The following is a 10,699-nucleotide window of genomic DNA, read 5'->3' on the forward strand; positions in this document are numbered from 1 at the left end:
AGGATGAAATGCGGTGAATTAAAAGGAATGGAAGGAGATAAGGAAGCAGAAGAAGGCGAAGCGAAGGTATGGAGAAAGAGGAGGAGGAGGAGGAGGAGACTGCTTATTCATCCTTCTCCTCCTCCTCCTCTTCCTCCACCTCGCGCTGATCCTTCCTGTCCCCCTGCTGATTCACTGCTAAGGTTCTGCTGACTTGAAATGAAGCGCGCGTTTAGCCTAATCAGACGGACAGACGGGCAGACCGGGAGATAGACAGACCGGCTTCTCAATATATACATTTTGTTTTGGCCCTCCACGTTACCACTATAAACTTGGACCATTTTCCTTTCTCCCTCTCTATCTTTATTTTTATCTTTATCTATCTGTTTATGTCTTTCTCCTTCGAAGACCAATTTCCTTTCTCTCTTTCTATATTTATTTTTATATATGTCAATCTCTTTATCCTTCCAGTTTTCAGTTTTATGGGATTCGATGTTGTATTAGCATATGAGAGAGAGAGAGAGAGAGAGAGAGATATGCGGGGGGGTTGTGATAAATAGGGATTACCGGGAGGAGAGGAGCTGATGGATGGGGAAGAGAAGGGAGATTGTGGATGAGGGCAACGAGAGAGAGAGAGAGAGTATCATTTACAATTAGTGCACAAGAACATGATGTCTCCTTAGAGGATGATACTAGGAAGTGGAGGGGACCAACCTTTTCTGCTGAATCTTTTTCCACCATATCTTTAGCCACTATTGGGACGCTCGGAGCTTTTCTGATAGCGAAAAACATTTCTTGTGTTTGGTAAATCTATTTGGAAAAGAAATATTTGCAAGATAAGACAAACAGCTTTTTTTTTTGTTTTTTGCAGCTTGTTTTCATGTTTGCGATTCGATGACCTTTTTTATCTGTTACATATTTGGCACTCGCCTGCTTGTAGTACCTACCACTGTGATGACGCGGGCTGACGGCCCCGACCAAGGCCAGCGGAAGATAAGATCATCACGTGCCGGAGGAAGCCCTGCATGGGCCATGGTCGTGGAGCGTCGTCGTGTGTAAGCCAACAAGTGGGTCGCTTTGTCCTGTAGCACACAAGTGGCGGGGGTTGAGCGCCGAGGCGGTTACCGACAAGTAGGTTAGGGCGGCAAGGGGAGGCGTTGGGGTATGTGGGTGAGGGGGTGTCCATCGCTTTGTGCAGCCAATCAGCCGTGCTCGCCGCTCCTCGCCGTAATGGTGTAGTGGCGGCGGGCATTCAGCCGCGCGGCTCAAGTCCCCGCACTTTGGATATTACGGCCACTAGTCAGCCAGGCAATTGTGCCCAGTTTTGTAAGCCCCTCGTGCTATTATTGTATTCCGTTTATATTTAATGCCCCTCTGTTAAAAAAACACCTGTAAAGGCAAACAACGGAAACTTTTAAGGACTTTTTTTTTTTTATCGCGGTCATATTTTACATATGTAGACGATACACTGGAATGTTGTAGTGTGTGTACATGTGTATGCATGCAAAACTAGCACTCACACACACACACACACACACACACACACACACACACACAGTAATGAAGATCGTAGCTGTAGCACGCAGTAGGCTGGATACGTGGCCGCGGCGTGTGTGTAATATTAGCGGGTGATGATACGCGTCGTGGGGTGGAGGAGGTGGAGCGAGGGTGGGAGTGGGGGTCGGGGGCGAGGTGCACGCGTTTAAACATTCCGATGCCTCGTCCGGCCCGGAAATCCCTCGCGACGGTGCATCATTTACGTGCCTCGCCGGCCAAGATTAAACATATACACGGCATGCGCTTAAAACTGCCGCACGGGAAGAACAAAGCATCCGCCCGCTCCGCCCCGCCCTGCCTCGCCCCACCACCCCCCGCCCCGCCCCGCCCCGCCCCACCCCGCAACACTGAGTCATAAGTAGAAGGAAAAATGGCAAGTAGGTCCAATTAACCTGCACCTGCTTATCTTGTCCCGCTGGAACACCAACAGCAGCAGCAGCAGCAGCAGCAGCAGGCACACGGGTAGAGGCATAAGGCTTGCCGGGCGGGGCACGTCGGGGCGGGGTTTCGGAAGGCAATCGGAAAACTTTGTAATAAGATGCGTTAGGGGCGAGGCTGCTTCCTTGCCCTCTCCCGCCTCCTCTTTCTTCTCTTCTTCCTTCTCCTTTTATTTTTTCCCCCGGCGGAGGTAGTTACTGTGTCTGTATCCGTGTCGGGATTGGTTCCAGGGTAATGCAACGGCGCCTCGCAGAGGTGTGACAGAAGGCAGGCTGCTGCACGGCTCCTGGCGTGCTTGTGACGGCGGGGCTGTGACACGGGGATAACGGCGTCTTGATGACGAAGGTTTAAGTGTTTCGGGGTGTTGAGCTTGTCTCACTAAGGGGATGGAGTGTTGTTCGTGTTACTGTAACAAAAGGAGGAAAGCGTAAAGTATTTCATAGCGATGAGTGTGTTGCTGAAAAAACAGAAAGGTTGATGCCTGCATCAGCTTGGCCGCGCGTCATTTGCCGCCGCCGCCACTTGGCTGGAGCTGACGTCTGGCTGTCACTCACAGATTGCCTTATTTGTCATCTTTATTTCCGGTCCGCCGATTGACTCGCGCCGGACACCTGCTCTCATTACCTGGTTTGCAGCGGCTCGACTCTCCTGCTCATGGCCAGGGGTGCCCAGCGGCAGGCTGGCTAAGCCTTGGCCGCCGCAGCCGCCGCTGTTGTTGTTGTTGTTGTTGTTGTTGTTGTTGTTGTTGTTGTTACTGCTGCTACTGCTACTGCCACTGCCGCTGCCTCCCTGATTAATGGGGAGCGTCATTCCTCTCGCTGGTGGCAGCGCGACTCCCCTCGTAGGGCGCGGCTCCCTTCGGCCGGCATTCAGGTGTTGTGTACGTGTCTGCCAGTGATTGCCGGCGAGTGTGTTTTGTTTTGCAGTGTTTTATGGCGCGGGCGTGTGTTTTCGTGTGTGTGTGTGTGTGTGTGTGTGTGTGTGTGTGTGTGTGTGTGTGTGTGTGTGTGTGTGTGTGTGTGTGTGTGTGTGTGTGTGTTCCCTTTTGGTGGGTGTTTTTTGGAGCTGTGCCGGTTCTGCTAGTTGAAGCTGCCTCTTCCCCCCCCCCCTGGCAGTGCGATGGACATTAAACCTAACTGGAGCAGCAGAAGTAGCGGAAGCAACATTTTTTTCTTTTTTACAGCAGAGGAAGCAGCTCTAGGGCAAAAAAAAAGGAAACAATAATGAGAAAAAAGCCCGCTGTTCGCTGCTTCCACAAAAAGCGCTCAGAGGAGTGGCCAAAAGAGAGGTCAACTTCGGAAGGAGAGGTGTTCTAATAGCTTCCTCTTGAAAGAGTTGAAGTCGTAGGCAGGAGGAAATACAGATGAAGGAAGATTGTTCCAGAGTTTACCTGCGTGAGGGATGAAAGAGTGAAGATGCTGGTTAACTCGGGCGTAAGGGATTTGGACAGTAAAGGGATGAGCTTGAGTAGAAAGTCGCGTGCGGCGAGGCCGCGGGAGGGGGGAAGGCATGCAGTTAGCAAGTTCAGAAGAGCAGTCAGCGTGAAAATATTAATAGAAGATAGAAAGAGAGGCAACATGGCGAGCTGATGAGACGAAGAGCCTTAAACTCCACTCTGTCCATGAGAGCTGTGTGAGTGGAGCCCCCCACACGTGAGATGCATACTCCATACGAGGGGGGACAAGGCCCCTGTATGTAGATAGCAACTGTGCGGGCGAGAAGAACTGGCGGAGACGATACAGAACGCCCAACCTCGTTGAAGTTGATTTAGTAAGAGAAAAGGTGTGAAGTTTCCAGTTAAGATTTTGAGTTAAGGCTAGACCGAGGATGTTTAGTGTCGAAGATGGTGACAGCTGAGTGTTGTTGAAAAATAGGGGATAGGTGTTTGGAAGATTGTGTCGAGTTGATAGTTTGAGAAATTGGGTTTTTGAGGCATTGAAGGACACAAGGTTCCTTTTTACCCCAATTGGAAATGATAGCAAGGTCTGAGGTTAGGCGTTCTACAGCCTCCACTCTGCAGGCTTGTAATTCCTGTTGAAAGGGTCTTCTGTTGAAAGAAATTGAATAATGTTGAGTGGAGTCGGGCAAAAATGTAAAGATCATGGTTAGCAGGAGTGCGAAGGCTCTGGTACCTTTTGTGAGCTGTCTCTCTATCTTTGATAGGCCGTGAACAAGCGTGATTAAACCAAGGCTTTTTAGCATGAGGAGTAGAGAAAGTACGTGGAATGTGTAACTCCATTCCGGATACAATCACCTCTGTGATGCGCTGGGCACACACAGCAGTTATCATTCCACGGGAAATCGGAAAAGTACATCCTCACGTCGTCCCACCGAGCTGAAACAAAATGACAGAGGTCCAGGTCCAGAGGGTGTAAAGGAGCGATAGGGCAAGATACAGAAATAAGGTTGTGATCGGAGGAGCCCAACGGAGAGGACAGTTTGACAGAGTAAGCAGAAGGGTTAGAGGTAAGGAAGAGGTCTAGTATGTTGGGCCTGTCTCCAAGACGGTCGGGAATACGTGTAGGGTGCTGAACCAACTGCTCTAGATCGTTGAGGAGAGCAAAGTTGTAGGCTTGTTCACCAGGCTGGTCAGTGAAAGAGGATGAAAGCCAAAGCTTGTGGTGAGCATTAAAATCTCCTAGGATGGAGATTTCAGGGAAGGGAGAGTGGGTCAAGATGTGCTCCACTTTAAAGTTCAAGTAGTCAAAGAATTTTACATAGTTAGTAGAGTTAGGTGAAAGATAAACAGCACATATGTATTTAGTAATAGAATGACAATGATGTCTTAGCCAGATGGTGGAAAATTCAGAAGAGTCAAGGTCGTGGGCACGAAAGCAAGTGATGTCAAAAATAGAAAAAAAAAATAGACTAGATAAATTCATGGACAGCGATATTAGGTGGGGTTAGATACACGGGAGCTTAGGTTCAAAGGAGCTGCCTTGTACAGGCCTACCGGCCTCTTGCAGACTCCTACATTCTTATGTTCTTATGTTCTTATGTCGTTGGGCACGTAGGCGCAACATCCAGCTTTGGATGAAATGTAGAATAGAGATAGTAGGAGGGAACAGAGTAGTGATTTCTGTCAGTAGCCTCAGAGACATGTGTTTCGGTGAGGAAGAGAAGGCGAGGTTTAGAAGAGAAGAGATCGTGCTCCACTGAATGGAAATTGGAACGAAGACCACAAATGTTGCAGAAATTGATTAGAAAAAGGTCTGAGGAGTTATCAAGACACCTTCTCAGTCGGCAGCCAAAAGGGGAGATGGTGTGTATGTTGTGTGAATGTAGTGTGGTGTGGAAAGAGAGATAATCTGTCTTTAGAGAGCATGCTGAACTACTCTCTGGTGTTGATGAGACAATAGGGAAACGGAAAGTGAGGACATTGGAAGGGTCTTTGGAGGGCTTCAGCAACCTCCACACTTCCCATATATACCTCACCGGGAGTGGCTTACGCCCGTTTCGGTAGGTGTCTTCTTACCTCTTCCCTCTGTAACAAATACAACAACAACAACAACAACAACAACAACAACAACAACAACAGCAATAACGATAACAACAACCCGCGCCTGATCCTCTTGGCACACTATTTCTCATTTTCGGTTTATGAAAAAAATTACTCCGACCTTTGCTCGGGTAATATTTTATGCACGCTCTTGATGTATTTACAATATTTATACGCGTGTGTTCTTTTTTCATTCCGGAATTGGATGTACAGTTTCAGGGCGATGCTCGACGCACCGGGCAATATTGTTGGCTCAAATTACTGTTCACATACGTTTTGAAGAGTTTTTCAGAGAGTCCCGCGAGTTATATATCCCGCCTCCCCCCCCCCCCCCCTTTCCTTTCCTGCCCCGCCCCGCCTCGCCCCGGAATTTCGGTCTGCCATTACCCGTCACCCCGCCCCGCTCCGCCCCTCCCCGCCACGCGTATCACACAACACTTGTTCACTTTTGCTCCCCGCCGCCTTTGTAGCACCGTGATCGCCCTGTGAGGCTTGTTTGCGCCGCGACGGAGCTGACCCCACCAAGCCACACACAAGCGCCATTGCCCACGCCCCCATCTCGGTATCCCGGTCATTCTGTCGCTGTCACTGCCCCGCCTGTTACAGTTGATGCCACCCTTACCATATGCCGCCCTCCCCGCCACCCCCGGACACACATCCTCCCCACTGCGTCGCCGCCCACTGCTATTACCGCCCTAACCACCCCAGTCTGTCAGTTTTCTTGCTCCCTTAACCGCTACACCACCCTTGCCAATGCCCTTACCCAGCACCCGCCACCATTAGCTTCTCGCCCCCGTCTCCTTCGCCAGCCCCGTTCTCTCTTTCTCTTCCCCGCGCTACACCCTCCCTCAGTTTTTGACACGTCTCATTCTCCTCCCAGCCTCACCTCCTTGGCTTGAGCTCGTTCTTCCCATCATTCATTGTCTACTATTACCAACCTACTTACTTGCTTCGATCATGTTCCCACTATAATTGCCTTTTCTCTAACCTACCCCATTTTCTTCGACCATTCTCCTCTCCCTCTTCACCCTTGCTCCCTTCACTATTCCTACCCTGATCTGCTCTCCAAAACTCACTTCCCTTTCTCTCTGTTTCTCCCCAGCGTTCCTACTTGTAACTACCTCCCTGTCTCCACCTTTACTCCTATGCAACACATCCCTCATCTCTCTACTTTTGTATCTATCATCCCAGCGTTACTACCACCACCATCACGACCGCCACCACCTCCCTGTCTCCACCCCTACTGCTGCCATGCCATGTACCCAACTCTGCCGCTACCCCTTTTCTTACTCTCCTCTTTCTCCCCCTTAAAATTTCGGACCCACACTACCGTCACTAGCTAATTTTCCCACCACAATCCAACACCACCATCAACCTCTCACTCCTCCTCCTACCACCACCACCACCACCACCACCTGCAGGAGAAGGAATAACTTAGGTGGGCCGTAAATTTTAGCCGCGGTCTCGACGTTTCATAATTATATCCCGCGCGAAAAAAAGAGGAAAGAAAATAAGACTAATTATATTATTACTCAAAGTGCATCGAGTGAGCATAATTTTGGCGGCAAAGTGAGTTAGTCAGGCCGAGTAAATAACGGTGAAGATCGCTAATTCATTGTAGATTTGTGACTTGTATTATACTTGTTTGTTTGGTTGTGTGTGTGTGTTTGTGTGTGTGTGTGTGTGTGTGTGTGTGTGTGTGTGTGTGTGTGTGTGTGAAGGAGAGGGACTACGTGTGTGTGTGTGTGTGTGTGTGTGTGTGTGTGTGTGTGTGTGTGTGTTATTTTTCGCGAGCTGTTCATGGGGTTGCAAAACGACTATAAGCACACACACACACACACACACACACACACACACACACACACACACACACATACTGATTGGCATTTATATCCACGTATTTTAGTTTCGTTTTTTCTTGCATTTCACTCGCACTCATTCATCCCCTCCTCCTCCTCCTCGTCCTCCTCCTCCTCCTCCTCCTCCTCCTCCTCCTCCTCCTCCTCCTCCTCCTGGCTGCACTAACTCAGGGCGTGATAGGGCACAACAGTAAACATGACAGCCAGATAATTAGGAATATAGATGAAGATATTAATGCCGTCCAGACTCCCGCGCCCGATAAATTATAAAGAAAAATGTTCTCAACCTGTGTTTGCCTGCGTCATAAATTGTTGATGCACGTGCACTCCCTGGCGGTGGCTGCGGCGGCGGCGGTGGTGGTGGTGGCGATGTGGTGGCGGTGGTGGTGGTAAAGAGTCGGTGTTTTAAAAGGCTGTTGTGTTGGCGATGTTGAAGAATGGGAGAATTGTGGTGGTCGAGGAAAAGGTGGTTGTGGTGGTGAGGTGGAGTTGTTTTGGTGGCGCTCGTGGTTGTGGTTAAAGCATTGTAAGGGTGCTGGTGGTTGTGGTGGTGAGGTGGAGTTGTTTTGGTGGCGCTCGTGGTTGTGGTTAAAGGATTGTAAGGGTGCTGGTGGTTGTGGTGGTGGTGCAGGTGGTGTATATGGTGTATGATAGTAGTTGCAGCGTGTATGTGTGTGTGTGGGGGGAGGGGGGGGGAAGCTGAAAGGGAAAACGGATTAAGGAGGACCATTCTAAGTGGGTTTTGAATCTGTAATGCATTGCGACAGACAGACAGACAGTCAGACAAACCCACATACAAAGAGACAGGCAGACAGACAGAAAGAGACACAGGTTAACACATACATACATTCTAGCCTACATCAACGCAAATACACTCAACCAAAACAACCAAATCACACACACAAACCAACAGTCGAACAAACACAGCTAACCAGACAGCCAGACGAGGAGAGAAAAGACGAGTGAACAAAATACATACGTAGTTAAATATGAACGAAATCCCGCACGGTTTTTCTCTTAGATGAACAAACGAACAATATAACGAAAAGAAAAGGAATAAATGAAGATAAAAAAGATAAGAACTAATGGAAAAGTATATATAAAAGAAAAACGAGAGAGAGAGAGAGTGGAGGTCACTCTTTCGTCACAAGCAAACAAAGAATCATTGACCTCTTTTGTCCTTCTCTCAAGTCTCGTTCGTCCTCGTTTACTGCATGCCGCTTCTCTCTCTCTCTCTCTCTCTCTCTCTCTCTCTCTCTCTCTCTCTCTCTCTCTCTCTCTCTCTCTCTCTCTCTCTCTCTCTCTCCTCTCTCCTCCTCCTCCTCCTCCTACTCCTCCTCCTCCTCCTACTCCTCCTCCTCCTCCTCCTATTCCTTCTCCTCCTCCTCCTATTCCCCCTTCTTCCTTTTTCCTCCTTATAATTTTCCCTTTTCCCCATCCGAATTATCTACTACTACTACTACTACTACTACTACCACCACCACCACCACACTGCTACTACTACTACTACTACTACTATCACTACTACTACAACCACTACTACTACTACTACTGCAGCCATTACTCAGCCCGGGGAGCAGCGGTGTTTTCCCGGAATGAAGCGCTTCTTCTTTTGGTGTTCCATTAAAGTTCATTAATATTGCCTAAAAGCGAATTTGTAACAACCATTAGACGGACTGGCTTGTAACATTTTATTCTACCCCGCTAGGCCTGTCTTGTGTAACGTGGTGCTGATGATGACGATGATGATGATAATAATATGGAAAATGATAATGATTCTACTACTACTACTACTACTACTACTACTACTACTACTACTACTACTACTACTACTACTACTACTACTGCTATTACTACTACTACTACTACTACTACTACTGCTACTGCTTCTACTACTACTACTAATACTACTACTAATGATGATGATAGTAATGCTGGTAATAATAATGCCAATAATAATAATAATAATAATAATAATAATAATAATAATAATAATAATAATAATAATAATAATAATAATAATAATAATGATAATAATAATTTTAAAAGTAGTAAAAATTATATAAATGCTACAACTAACTAGATAATGATAAAGAACGTCTTCAACCTAAATATCAACGAAATAAAACATTAATCACCACCACCATCACCACTATCACCACCACAACCACAACAACATAAACAACGACAACAACAGCAACCACCACCACCACCTTCCCTCCCACTGTTGCATGTTAATATTTCACTCACTCAAGACTTCCTATTTTAACTATTTTTCCTTTCCCTCACTTTTGCATTCATGACTTAGCCCCCACTCTCCTTCCCTCCCTCTCCTCTTCTTCCTTCTCTCTCCTTCTTCTATTCATTCTCCTCCTTCCTTCATCGTCTCCATCCAGTCTTCTTCAATTTCTGGCCTTTTACTTTTTTATTGCATTTTCCTCTTTTTCCTACTTCCTTTCCTTTCCATATTCAATTTTCCTCCTCCTCGCCTTCTCTCCCTTTTTCTTACCTCCTTTCACAAATTTAACCCTTACCTCTTTGTCTCCCTTCTTCCACTCCTACTTTCTTCGCTATCCTAATCTTCCTTGTTTTCAGATTTCCTCTTCCTCCTCCTCTTCCTCTTCCTCTTTATTCGTTCTTACTTATCGTTCTCTTTCTTCTTCTGTTCACTTCTAGCTTAACTTCTCCTTCCTCCTTTTCCTCCTTTTCTCTTCCTTTCTTTTTTTTCTTTCTCTTGCTTCTTCTACAACTTTCTTCCACCTTCCTTTCCTCCTCCTCCTCCTCCTCCTCCTCCTGTTTCTCCTCCAAATACTCCTCGTTCTCTCTTTTTCTCCTTTGCCTCATGTTCATTCATTTTCCCCTGTTTTACTTCTATCAGCTCTCCTTTCTTCTTCCCCTCCTCCTCCTCCTCATCATCATCATCATCATCATTGTTCAAAGGTAGTTAAAGCCACAAGCAAATTGGTTGACTTTATCGGACGAGTCTTTAATAATAAATCGGAAAATGTAATATTAAAATTGTATAACTCGCTGTTTCTACCTTATCTAGAGTACTGTGTACAGTTTTGGTCTCCCTATTACAAAAAAGACGTAGAAAAGTTTGACCGGGTTCAACGGAGAGCAACAAAAATGATTCTTAGGTTGAGAAATTTATCTTATGAACAAAGGCTTAAAGAAGTGCATTTATTCAGCCTATTAAAACGAAGAATGCGAGATGATATAATAGAAGTGTTTGAAATGGTTAAAGGATTCGGTGATATTAATGCGGAAGATTACAATTGATCGATCAAATAGAACAAGAAGAAATAACAGTTTCAAGATAAAGTGGTAAAAGATTCTCGTCGCACGAAGCCAAACACTTCTCTAA

Source organism: Eriocheir sinensis, chromosome 35, assembly GCF_024679095.1.
Source record: "Eriocheir sinensis breed Jianghai 21 chromosome 35, ASM2467909v1, whole genome shotgun sequence".
Classification (NCBI taxonomy): Eukaryota; Metazoa; Arthropoda; class Malacostraca; order Decapoda; family Varunidae; genus Eriocheir; species Eriocheir sinensis.